This window comes from Scyliorhinus torazame, chromosome 19 (assembly GCF_047496885.1).
Source record: "Scyliorhinus torazame isolate Kashiwa2021f chromosome 19, sScyTor2.1, whole genome shotgun sequence".
In the NCBI taxonomy this organism is placed as follows: Eukaryota; Metazoa; Chordata; class Chondrichthyes; order Carcharhiniformes; family Scyliorhinidae; genus Scyliorhinus; species Scyliorhinus torazame.
In genome coordinates, this window is record NC_092725.1 from 115855437 (window position 1) to 115868011 (window position 12575).

The 12575-nt window shown below is 50.0% G+C and overlaps 1 long non-coding RNA gene and 1 pseudogene across 1 annotated transcript in view; one reads left to right on the forward strand and one right to left on the reverse strand.

The window, feature by feature from the left end:
- The first annotated feature begins 7076 nt into the window (after positions 1 to 7076).
- LOC140396446 (uncharacterized) overlaps positions 7077 to 12575 on the forward strand; it is a 94230-nt gene continuing 88731 nt past the window's right edge. The window contains exon 1 of the long non-coding RNA XR_011936539.1: positions 7077 to 7145. This is a non-coding gene — a long non-coding RNA (uncharacterized lncRNA). The remainder of the gene's footprint in view (positions 7146 to 12575) is intronic.
- On the reverse strand, positions 10869 to 11519 carry LOC140395936 (calcineurin B homologous protein 1 pseudogene; annotated as a pseudogene).

Below are 12575 nucleotides of genomic sequence, written 5' to 3' on the forward strand. Positions count from 1 at the left end.
ATGGATATTGAACAGTGACTTAACTGATGCAACTTAGGAAAACAAGTGAAGTTGAAAAGGTAAACTCAGACTTCCGGGTGCGGCGATGACCAGCTGAGTTGCACGTTTCGGCAGCTCCCGGTGGAACTGACTTTTGGGCTCTTAATAAGAGCCCCAACGGCAATTTTAACGGCTAAAAGTACTGTGCGGCGAACCAGAAGGGAATCCCCCCTGGATACGGATGAAAAAAGGAGAGGAAGGTGGCCGGATTGCGGTGGATCCTTTAGAGCAGCGGCAAGGAAGGCAAGCAAAAACCAAGATGGCGTCGGAAGGTGGCAGTTTAATATGGGGCCCTGAACAACACGAGTTCTTGAAACGCTGCATGGAAGAACTCAAAAAGGAAATGAAGAAGGAGCTGTTGGCCCCGATATTACAGGCGATCGAAGGGCTAAAGGAGGAGCAAAAGACCCAGGAGCGGGAGCTTCGGGTCGTGAAGGCAAAGGCTGCCGAGAATGAGGACGACATACAGGGCCTGGTGGTGAAGACGGAGATGCACGAGGCACACCATAAACGATGTGTGGAAAGGCTGGAGGCGCTGGAGAACAACGCGAGGAGGAACAACCTAAGGATTCTTGGTCTTCCAAGGTGCGGAGGGAGCGGACGTCGGGGCATATGTGAGCACGATGCTGCACTCGTTAATGGGAGCGGAGGCCCCGGCGGGTCCGCTGGAGGTGGAGAGAGCACACCGAGTGATGGCGCGAGGACCAGGAGCAGGAGAAATTCCTGGAGCCATAGTGGTGAGATTCCTCCGTTTTAAGGATAGAGAGATGGTCCTTAGATGGGCAAAGAAAACTCGGAGCAGTAAGTGGGAGAACGCGGTGATCCGCGTATATCAAGACTGGAGTGCGGAGGTGGCGAGAAGGAGGGCGAGCTTTAATCGGGCCAAGGCGGTGCTTCACAAAAAGAAGATAAAATTCAGAATGCTGCAACCGGCAAGACTGTGGGTCACATATCAAGGGAGGCACCACTACTTTGAGACGGCGGATGAGGCGTGGACTTTTATCCTGGAAGAAAAATTGGAATGAGCGGGTTATTAAAAAAAAGAACGTTTGAAACAAAGTGGTGGGGCGAGTATGGGGGGCGAAGAGGGGGGTAAAAAAGGGGGGAAAGAGGAGTTTTATGTTATTAATCCTGCGATGTGGTAACTTTTCTCTCTTCCACAGGAGGTGGTGGGGGGAGGAAAGGAGGTGGAGGAGATGGGGCGTTGGCCATTGGGGGCGGGGCCAAGGGGGAAGTGCGGGCTCGGTTCCCGCGCTATGATAATCATGGCGGGAATAGGGAAGCAGGAAGGAGGGGGCGTCGCACGGTGCGAGCCGCGGTCACGGGGGGAAGCCGAGGTCGGCCAGAGTTTGCTGACTTCTGGGAGCAACATGGGGGGTGTAACTACGCGAGTGGGGGATCTAGCGGGGGGGGGTGGGAGGGGGGAATTATTGGGCTGCTGCTGCTGGGGAGAGGGGGGAGCTGGTATGGGGTGGGATGGGCCGGGGGCACCGCCTGGGGGGGAACACAGCTGCGTGGGAACCGGGTGAGGAGCTGGAAAAAGGGGATGGCTAATCGACGAGGGGGGGGGGTAAAAAGCCCCCCAACCCGGCTGATCACGTGGAACGTGAGAGGGCTGAACGGGCCGATAAAGAGGGCACGGGTACTCGCACACCTTAAGAAACTTAAGGCAGACGTGGTTATGTTACAGGAAACGCACTTGAAACTGATAGACCAGGTGAGACTACGCAAAGGTTGGGTGGGGCAGGTGTTCCATTCGGGGCTAGATGCAAAAAACAGGGGGGTGGCTATATTAGTGGGGAAGCGGGTAATGTTTGAGGCAAAGACTATAGTGGCGGATAGCGGGGGCAGATACGTGATGGTGAGTGGCAAACTACAGGGGGAGACGGTGGTTTTGGTAAACGTATATGCCCCGAACTGGGATGATGCCAATTTTATGAGGCGTATGCTAGGACGCATCCCGGACCTATAGGTGGGAAAGTTGGTAATGGGGGGAGATTTCAATACGGTGTTGGAACCAGGGCTGGACAGGTCGAGGTCCAGGACTGGAAGGAGGCCAGCAGCAGCCAAGGTGCTTAAAGATTTTATGGAGCAGATGGGAGGAGTAGACCCGTGGAGATTTAGCAGACCTAGGAGTAAGGAGTTTTCGTTTTTCTCCTATGTCCACAAAGTCTATTCGCGAATAGACTTTTTTGTTTTGGGAAGGGCGTTGATCCCGAAGGTGAGGGGAACGGAGTATATGGCTAGAGCCATTTCGGATCACGCTCCATATTGGGTGGACTTGGAGATAGGGGAGGAAACAGAAGGGCGCCCACCCTGGAGAATGGACATGGGACTAATGGCAGATGAGGGGGTGTGTCTAAGGGTGAGGGGGTGCATTGAAAAGTACTTGGAACTCAATGATAATGGGGAGGTCCAGGTGGGAGTGGTCTGGGAGGCGCTGAAGGCAGTGGTTAGAGGGGAGCTGATATCAATAAGGGCACATAAAGGAAAGCAGGAGAGTAGGGAACGGGAGCGGTTGCTGCAAGAACTTCTGAGGGTGGACAGTCAATATGCGGAGGCACCGGAGGAGGGACTGTACAGGGAAAGGCAAAGGCTACACGTAGAATTTGACTTGCTGACAACGGGTACTGCAGAGGCACAGTGGAGGAAGGCACAGGGTGTACAGTACGAATATGGGGAGAAGGCGAGCAGGTTGCTGGCCCACCAATTGAGGAAAAGGGGAGCAGCGAGGGAAATAGGGGGAGTGAGGGATGAGGAAGGAGAGATGGAGCGGGGAGCGGAGAGAGTGAATGGAGTGTTCAAAGCATTTTATAAAAAATTATACGAAGCTCAACCCCCGGATGGGAGGGAGAGAATGATGGGCTTTCTGGACCGGCTGGAATTTCCCAAGGTGGAGGAGCAGGAAAGGGTGGGACTGGGAGCACAGATTGAAATAGAGGAAGTAGTGAAAGGAATTAGGAGCATGCAGGCGGGGAAGGCTCCAGGACCAGATGGATTCCCAGTTGAATTTTACAGAAAATATGTGGACTTGCGCGCCCCACTACGGATGAGGACCTTTAATGAGGCAAAGGAAAGGGGACAGCTGCCCCCGACTATGTCTGAGGCTACGATATCGCTTCTCCTAAAGAAGGAAGAGGACCCGCTGCAATGCGGGTCCTATAGACCTATTTCCCTCCTAAATGTAGACGTTAAGATTCTGGCCAAGGTAATGGCAATGAGGATAGAGGATTGTGTCCCGAGGGTGGTCCATGAGGACCAAACTGGGTTTGTGAAGGGGAGACAGCTGAATACGAATATACGGAGGCTGCTAGGGGTAATGATGATGCCCCCACCAGAGGGGGAAGCGGAGATAGTGGTGGCGATGGATGCCGAGAAAGCATTTGATAGAGTGGAGTGGGATTATTTGTGGGAGGTGCTGAGGAGATTTGGTTTTGGAGATGAATATGTTGGATGGGTGCAGCTGTTGTATAGGGCCCCAGTGGCGAGTGTGGTCACGAATGGACGGGGATCTGCATACTTTCGGTTCCATAGAGGGACAAGGCAGGGATGCCCTCTGTCCCCATTATTGTTTGCACTGGCGATTGAGCCCCTGGCAATAGCACTGAGGGGTTCCAAGAAGTGGAGGGGAGTACTTAGAGGAGGAGAAGAACACCGGGTATCTCTGTATGCGGATGACTTGTTGTTATATGTAGCGGACCCGGCGGAGGGAATGCCAGAGATAATGCGGACACTTCGGGAGTTTGGAGAATTCTCAGGATATAAACTGAACATGGGGTAAAGTGAGTTGTTTGTGGTGCATCCAGGGGAGCAGAGCAGAGAAATAGAGGACTTTCCGCTGAGGAAGGTAACGAGGGACTTTCGTTACTTGGGGATCCAGATAGCCAAGAATTGGGGTACATTGCATAGGTTAAATTTAACGCGATTGGCGGAACAAATGGAGGAGGACTTCAAGAGATGGGACATGGTATCCCTGTCACTGGCAGGGAGGGTGCAGGCGGTTAAAATGGTAGTCCTCCCGAGATTCCTCTTTGTGTTTCAGTGCCTCCCGGTGGTGATCATGAAGACTTTTTTCAAAAGGATCGAAAAGAATATCATGAGTTTTGTGTGGGCCGGGAAGACCCCGAGAGTGAGGAAGGGATTCTTATAGCGTAGTAGGGATAGGGGGGGGGCTGGCATTACCGAGCCTAAGTGAGTACTACTGGGCCGCCAATATCTCAATGGTGAGTAAGTGGATGGGAGAAGAGGAGGGAGCGGCGTGGAAGAGATTGGAGAGGGCGTCATGTAGGGGGACTAGCCTACAAGCTATGGTGACGGCCCCATTGCCGTTCTCACCGAAGAAATACACCACAAGCCCGGTGGTGGTGGCGACTTTGAAAATTTGGGGACAGTGGAGACGGCATAGGGGAAAGACGGGAGCCTTGGTGGGGTCCCCGATAAGAAATAACCATAGGTTTGCCCCAGGGAGAATGGATGGGGGATTTGGAATATGGCAAAGAGCAGGAGTAACGCAACTGAAAGATCTGTTTGTGGATGGGAAGTTCGCAAGTCTGGGAGCGCTGACCGAGAAATATGGGTTGCCCCAAGGGAATGCATTCCGGTATATGCAACTGAGGGCTTTTGCGAGGCAACAGGTGAGGGAATTCCCGCAGCTCCCGACGCATGAGGTGCAGGACAGAGTGATCTCAAAGACATGGGTGGGGGACGGTAAGGTGTCAGATCTATATAGGGAAATGAGGGACGAGGGGGAGATTATGGTAGATGAGCTGAAAGGGAAATTGGAAGAAGAGCTGGGGGAGGAGATTGAGGAGGGGCTGTGGGCGGATGCCCTAAGTAGGGTAAACTCATCGTCCTCGTGTGCCAGGCTAAGCCTGATTCAATTTAAGGTGTTACACAGGGCGCATATGACTGGAGCACGGCTCAGTAAATTTTTGGGGGTAGAGGATAGGTGTGTGAGATGCTCGAGAAGCCCAGCGAATCACACCCACATGTTCTGGTCATGTCCGGCACTACAGGGGTTCTGGGTGGGGGTGACAAAGGTGCTTTCGAAAGTAGTGGGGGTCCAGGTCGAACTAAGCTGGGGGTTGGCTATATTTGGGGTTGCACAAGAGCCGGGAGTGCAGGAGGCGAGAGAGGCCGATGTTTTGGCCTTTGCGTCCCTAGTAGCCCGGCGCAGGATACTGTTGATGTGGAAGGAAGCCAAGCCCCCGGGGGTGGAGACCTGGATAAATTACATGGCAGGGTTTATAAAGCTGGAACGGATTAAGTTCGTCCTAAGGGGATCGGCTCAAGGGTTCACCAGGCGGTGGCAACCGTTCGTCGAATACCTCACAGAAAGATAGAGGGAATGGAAAAGAAGAAGGCAGCAGCAGCAGCCCGGGGGGGGGGTTGTTAATATATATGTATAATATGTATAGGTCGTTGCTATAAATAATTGTATTTTGGACTGTTAAATCATATTTTTGGAGAGTGTTTATCTGAGACACTCAGATGCCAACGCCGGCATCTCCACATCATATCTGAGACAAGGCAGGTGCCATTTAGTTTTAGTTTTCGTTTTTGTTATATATTATTTATTCTTTGTTTATAAAACAGGTCATTGTTATTTATACTGTTATATTATTGTGTAAAGGATACACAATGTACTGTGATGGTTGACCAAAAAGTTTCAATAAAATATTTTTTTTTAAAAAAAGAAAAGGTAAACTCAGCTTCATAATGACAACAAAGAAGGCAGTTTATTGTCATGGTACGTCCTTGGTCAAGATATGAGGAATAGGTTAGATTGGTTGTTGAGGAGCGAAAAAGGGATTTGGGATCAGGATGAACACATAGCGGCATTAATACCATGCAGCTGGTGGAATTTGAAATCTATTTATAAATCTCGAATATGAAACTAGTCACCGGCATGGTGGTGCAGTGGTTAGCACTGCTGCCTCACAGCTCCAGGGACCCGGGTTCAATTCCGGCCTCGGGTGGCTGTCTGTGTGGAGTCTGCACTTTCTCCCCGTGTCGGCGTGGGTTTCCTCCAGGTGCTCTGGTTTCCTCCCACTGTCCAAAAATGTACAGGTTAGGTGGATTGGTCACGCTAAATTGCCCCTTAGTGTCCAAAGGTTGTGTGGGGTTTAGGGGTTAGGGTGGAGGTGTCCTCTCTCAAGGGCCTGTGTAGACTCGATGGATCGAATGGCCTCTTTCTGCACTGTAAACTCTATGATCCTATGAATGGTGACTGAAACTATCACCGATTGTCGAAAAAAACCTTCTGGTTTACTAATGTCCTTTAAGGAATGAAATCTGCCTTAACTGGTCTGGCCTATTTATGACTCCAGACCCACAGGGCAGCACGGTGGCACAGTGGTTAGCACTGCTGCCTCACGGCGCCAAGGTCCCAGGTTCGATCCCGGCTCTGAGTCACTAACTGTGTGCAGTTTACACATTCTCCCCGTGTTTGCGTGGGTTTCGCCCCACAACCCAAAAGATGTGCAGGCTAGGTGGATTGGCCATGCTAAATTGCCCCTTAATTGGAAACAATTAATTGGGTATTCTAAATTTATTTTTAAAAATTGTCTCCAGCGCAATGGGGTTGCTCTTAATTGTCTTCTGAAGTAGCCCAGAAGCCATTCACTTGTATTCAAGAAGGTGGCTCACCACCATTACAAAGACTATTAGGGATGGACAACAAATACTAGCCTGGTCAGCGACACTAGTGTCCCATCAAAGAATAGAATGTGGAGGATCAATATCAAGTTGGACTAAATATCTTGGTTCCAACATATGATTGGTTCCTTTGTTATTAAGCACAGCGCCTTACAAGATGATCATTAAATCCACCACAGAATCTCACTAATCTCAGAACTTGGCTCTAATGTTTCTTGAGCTTAATATTATTACCACACAAAATATAAGGATGTGCAAACTAAAATGTCAGTCTTTCCTCCCACCTGTCAATAGATCTCATGTTGCCGTCATGTATTTTTTCCCCTTTTTTTGCAACATGTATTGCCTTTTGAATTGTATTTTCATTTTCATTTAGATGGGTAAACAGTCTTGCTCTCTCTTTCTGAGCCCAGTCACGTCCCCAGACGAGGCAGCGAAACACTGATACGGTGAGTTACAATAATCAGCTTTCTCACATCTCAAACAAATGAAAGAGTGGCTGAGCCTTGTCATTGTGGTGATCTCTGTAGGTGCATGCACACAAGGGGTTAATGGGTAGATAGCAGCACCACATGACCACCAGACGGCGGCACCAACAGGGGTATAAAGGGCAGCCACACGGGGTCTCTCTCTCTCTCTCTCTCTCGGGTGTGCTATGAACAGGGAAACATCAGAATCACATAGATAGTTAGTGGAGTTACATTTAGCTCCAATTGTTAAATCTTGTTATCCAATTCCTAGTTCCAATGTTAAGGTAAAGAACTCATGCATTAATAGTTATAGTTACTCAATAAACCTTTGTTGTTACTGGACGAGTTCGAGTCTTCTTCAACAAGATTCAGAGGACCTCACCATCAGCCCAGGATTGAGTAACATGTGTTATCGACCAGGCAGGTACCACTACAGTCATCTGCTAGAGCACTCGGCCAAGGAGTGATGCTTGAGAGAAGCAGATAGTGTGACTGAGTAACTACTGGGTTCAGTAGCGGCTATGTTACTGAATGACTAATCCAGAGACTCAAACAAAGTTCTCATCCTACCAAATTAAGGACCCACACTCCGTGTCACCATACTACAGATTGTATATTCCTTTATATGGACTTTAATTTGGCCAACCTATCCTTCCTCACTCTGTAATCTGTATTTGTGTGTGTCTGAGCTTCGAGTTGGTGTGTGCTCAAGTTGGAGTTTATTTTATTTTATTTACCTTGGTTTAAGTATAATAAAGCTAACCTCTTTCTTTATTTTTTAAAAATAAATTTAGAGTACCCAATTCATTTTTCCAATTAAGGGGCAATTTAGCATGGCCAATCCACCTAGCTTGCCCATCTTTGGGTTGTGGGGGCGAAACCCACGCAAACACAGGGAGAATGTGCAAACTCCACACGGACAGTGACCCAGAGCCGGGATCGAACCTGGGACCTCAGCACCGTGAAGCAGCAGGGCTAACCCACTGCGCCACCGTGCTGCCTCTCTTTCTTTGTTAAACTGAAGGACTCAAGTAACTTTTCTTTTTAGGATTAAGATGATTAAATGTGTTATTTCTGAAATGTAGAGATACTCTTCTCATAGGGAAGGTGACGGATCAATTCAGGACAGAACAATATAATTCTATACAGTATCAGGGAGCCAGTCCCAGGCATTCAACAGTTTGCATTGCATTCAGCTCAGTCACACCAGCCTGGCTACCATTCCCATGCAGTCCTCATATGGGAAATCTTTCAGCTTTTCCCATGTATCCCAGGGGTAGGGGTGGGGAGGCAAGCACCTTGGGCAGTTTCTCTGTCCTTGGCTCTTTGCTGAAAGGTTTCACTCTCCCAATAAAGGCACGCAACCAAAAGCCTGGGACTTGTTTGGGTTCCAGACTTGACAATCATGGTGACAGTTTAGGAAAGAAACCTCTAGCCTCAAAAATTCAGCCAGAAGAACACACATGAGCAGGGCTGCCCTTTATAGCACCACACCGTCTTCAGGCTTCCGACATCCCCACATGTGATTAAGGTCAGACCACGGTGTGCCTAACCTGGACGGAAACCTGCAGTTCCACAGCAAGGCCCAGGAATGTGCATAGTGCTCCATGGCACAAATGGGCCTTTGAATTATCGGAGCACTCAACAAGACAGTAAAATAACCGGTTGCAAAACTCAATTCAAGCTCTACAATACTGGAACTGCCCTATCCCTTCCTTCATTCCACTGTGCTAGCACTTAAGCCACAGAAAAATAAATACTGTTGGAATATTACTGCAACATGAAACTTCACAAATAGGAATGACCACAACTAGATAGTTTCAACAGCAAAAGCCAATTATAAATGCTGCAGGATGACAGCTGATGTTACAAATACAGAGACTCTGGGGCGGGATTCTCCGACCCCCCGCCGGGTCGGAGAATCGCCGGGGGCTGGCGTGAATCCCGCCCCCGCCGGTTGCCGAATTCTCCGGCACCGGATATTCGGCGGGGGCGGGAATCGCGCCGTGCCGGTTGGCGGGCCCCCCCCCCCCCCGCGCGATTCTCTGGCCCGGATGGGCCGAAGTCCCGCTGCTAGGATGCCTGTCCCGCCGGCGTGGATTAAACCACCTCTCTTACCGGCAGGGCAAGGCGGCGTGGGTGGGCTCCAGGGTCCTGGGGGGGCGCGGGGCGATCTGGCCCCGGGGGTGCCCCCACGGTGGCCTGGCCCGCGATCGGGGCCCACCAATCCGCGGGCGGGCCTGTGCCGTGGGGGCACTCTTTTCCTTCCGCCTTCGCCATGGTCTCCACCATGGCGGAGGTGGAAGAGACTCCCTCCACTGCGCATGCGCGGGGATGCAGTGAGCGGCCGCTAACGCTCCCGCACATGCGCCGCCCGGAGATGTCATTTCCGCGCCAGCTGGCGGGTCACCAAAGGCCTTTTCCGCCAGATGGCGGGACGGAAATCAGTCCGGCGCGGGCCTAGCCCCTCAAGGTTCCGCACCTTTGGGGCGGCGCGATGCCCGACTGATTTGCGCCGTTTTTGGCGCCGGTCGGCGGACATCGCGCCGATACAGGAGAATTTCGCCCCTGTTCTCCATGTCTATTACTATGTAGTGGAACTACCAATGGCCTCACACTAACGCCAGAAATGTCTTGTCACATTTAGGAACTGATATCATCAGAACAGGGGCACTGTCAACTTTAGTTTCTGCTGTTTCAGCAGCCAATTAACTAAGAGAGGGCAGGTGACACACAGAATCCTCTCTTCACAAGCAGCGAAAGTAAAAATACCATTAGTATAAAGGCTTCCCACCAGGGGTGGAGCAGGAAAACCAAGGCAGAGAAATTCATCAATTGGTTATATTAACATCGCAATTTCTCCACCCCCCCCCCCCCCCCCCCCCCCCGCGCCACTACCCCTAGGAGAGGCCCACAGGCTTGAGCTCCACCCTGTCCCCATAACCTCTAGGAGAGGACCGCAGGCATAAGACCTATATAAGTGTCATTATTATTGCAAAGTAAAATCTGGTGAAATCTTGTGTTGGCATACACAGTTAAACAAGTCACAAGTAGCGCTCAAGAAAGCCTGGACCCATGCAGAACCATGTGGGAAAGTAGTGTTATTCGCAAACAAAATGGCAACTGTTCCTCTCCTCATAGGGGTTTGAAGAGATTGGGCCTAAAACATAACAAGCAGAACAGACAAGATAGAATAACTGGCACTAAAGGACCTGTAATAGCAAATATGAAAACCACAACACTGGATCAATAAATACCCTATAATCAATAACCCCAATCAGAAAAACCTACATTTCCAATTTTAAACGCACCTGATTGTCATCCCCTCAGTTTTGCACAGTTTGATGGGGGAACAGTTCATTTCAAGGAGCACCAGAACAGTGCAACCCATGAATCATGGACGCCTCAGGTCGGACTTGTTTCCTCTATTAACCATCTCCTGAAAGTGCAGCACTGCTCCACCAGCAAGGCCGATTAGTCTGTTCTGCCCAATGGGCTGCAGTTCCATGGTACCCAGGACAATCAGGTGAAATGTACACAATTCCTTCCTGGTGAGACTGAGAACTTACCAGACAGACTAACAACTTCCACAGCTGCTGAGGAATGGGGAACCTATGGAACGACTGGCACTCTCCTGTGCATTGCTAACGTTTTCTACGTAGTCAGCTAATATGTCGATGTGTCAGGAACAGACAGAGTCACTGTGTCGAGATCTCGCCTGCTCATTCACTATAGAGTGGATTTCAGTGAAGGAAACGGATGCTCACCTTCTGCTCAACATCAACCTTCTCTAACACCTTCTGGAACTCTGTGAAGGAGATAGAAAGGTCATCATCCTAGTCTGCCTCTTGAATGGTCCGGTCTGCGATGCTCCCCAACTGTTCTTCAGAAATGTTGACCCCCACCATCATGCGAAGGACCTGCAGGAGCACTTCTCGTGAAATCTTGTCAAGATCATATAGCCTGAAAGCAAAGAGCAGTTTGTTGTTTCTGCTATTGAGGGGCTCAGGAACAAGAGGATCCTTGCTTTTGTCACTGTCCTCGATGGGTCGAAAATGAGCAAGAGTCCGCACAAAATCCCGGAAGTTGACCTGATCTTCACTATCTCCTATTTCCCAACGGGTTAATGGGCAGCTCTGGGATCCGTTGAAGATCTTCATGGCAAAGGGTGCCATTCTCCCCCTTATCGAGGCTGGTGAATCTGCTGTAAAGGCGTGTAATCTGGCTGTGAGATAAGCCGGTCTCCTTCTTGATTTCCTCGACCTCCTCCTCCCTGAGCAGACCGGATGCTCTGGATCCCATTTTCTTCAGTCTCCCTCAGGCTCTACCTCCCTCAGCTGTGTTGACACTCGTCCGTGCACTCTCAAGTAACTCTTTTATGATCACAGCACGTAAACAGATAACTATACATTGAATTGGGGGGGCAGCACGGTGGCACAGTGGTTAGCACTGCTACCTCACAGCGCCGGGGACACTGTCCATGTGAAGTTTGCGCATTCTCCCCGTGTCTGTGTGGATCTCATCCCCACAAACCAAAAAGATGTGCAGGGTAAGTGAATTGGCCACGCTAAATTGCCCCTTAATTGTAAAAAAAAGAATTGGGTACTTAAGATTTATTTTTTTAAAGTATGCATTGTAATGCAAAATGTATCTATTTCAAAACAAATCTGTTGCTTTGGAACATGGAGAGGAAAATGAAGGCGGCATGGTGGCACAGTCGTTAGCATTGCTGCCTCACAGCACCAGGGTGATTGTGCTGGGTTCTCCCCATGTCTGCATGAATTTCCTCCGGGTGCTCGGGTTTCCTCCTGTTACTCTCTTTGGTTGGCTCTGAATATGGCGGTCAATATGGTCGCCTTCCTTAATCCTAATTATGTTTGCTCTAGAGTTGCCAGGTATCTTTCGATACCGCCACAAGGTTCAAACCCGAACACTGATCAAAAGAGCCAATACACCAGTTAGTTAGTTCAAAATCAATACTATTTATGTACACACACAGTAATATCTACTCATGCACGAAATACTACAGACTAAACTATCACTACTGCTAAAGCCTATACTTAGCTTCGGGTGCCCACTCAGTCAGAGGAACAATGTCCGTTGTTCGGTTCTGAGGCTGCTGGGGTCGAAGTGGTAGAGGGGAACAGCTAAGGTCGTCTGTCTGGTAGCGAGCATTGACCTTGGACTTACTTGCTCCTGGTGCAGCTGGTGGACGGGTCTCTCCGCTGTGAGAGCCGATTCCAAGACATCGATTCTCTCTTGGGGCCTTTTTATACCGGAAGGAGCTTTGCGCGCTTTTGGGCGGGCCTTCAACTTGGCCCCAATCAATTGGGCCATATCTTGATCACTCGTATTGATCTTGACCAATAAAGGGGTGGGTGCCCTGATGGCTGGGCTTGTCCTAGGTGG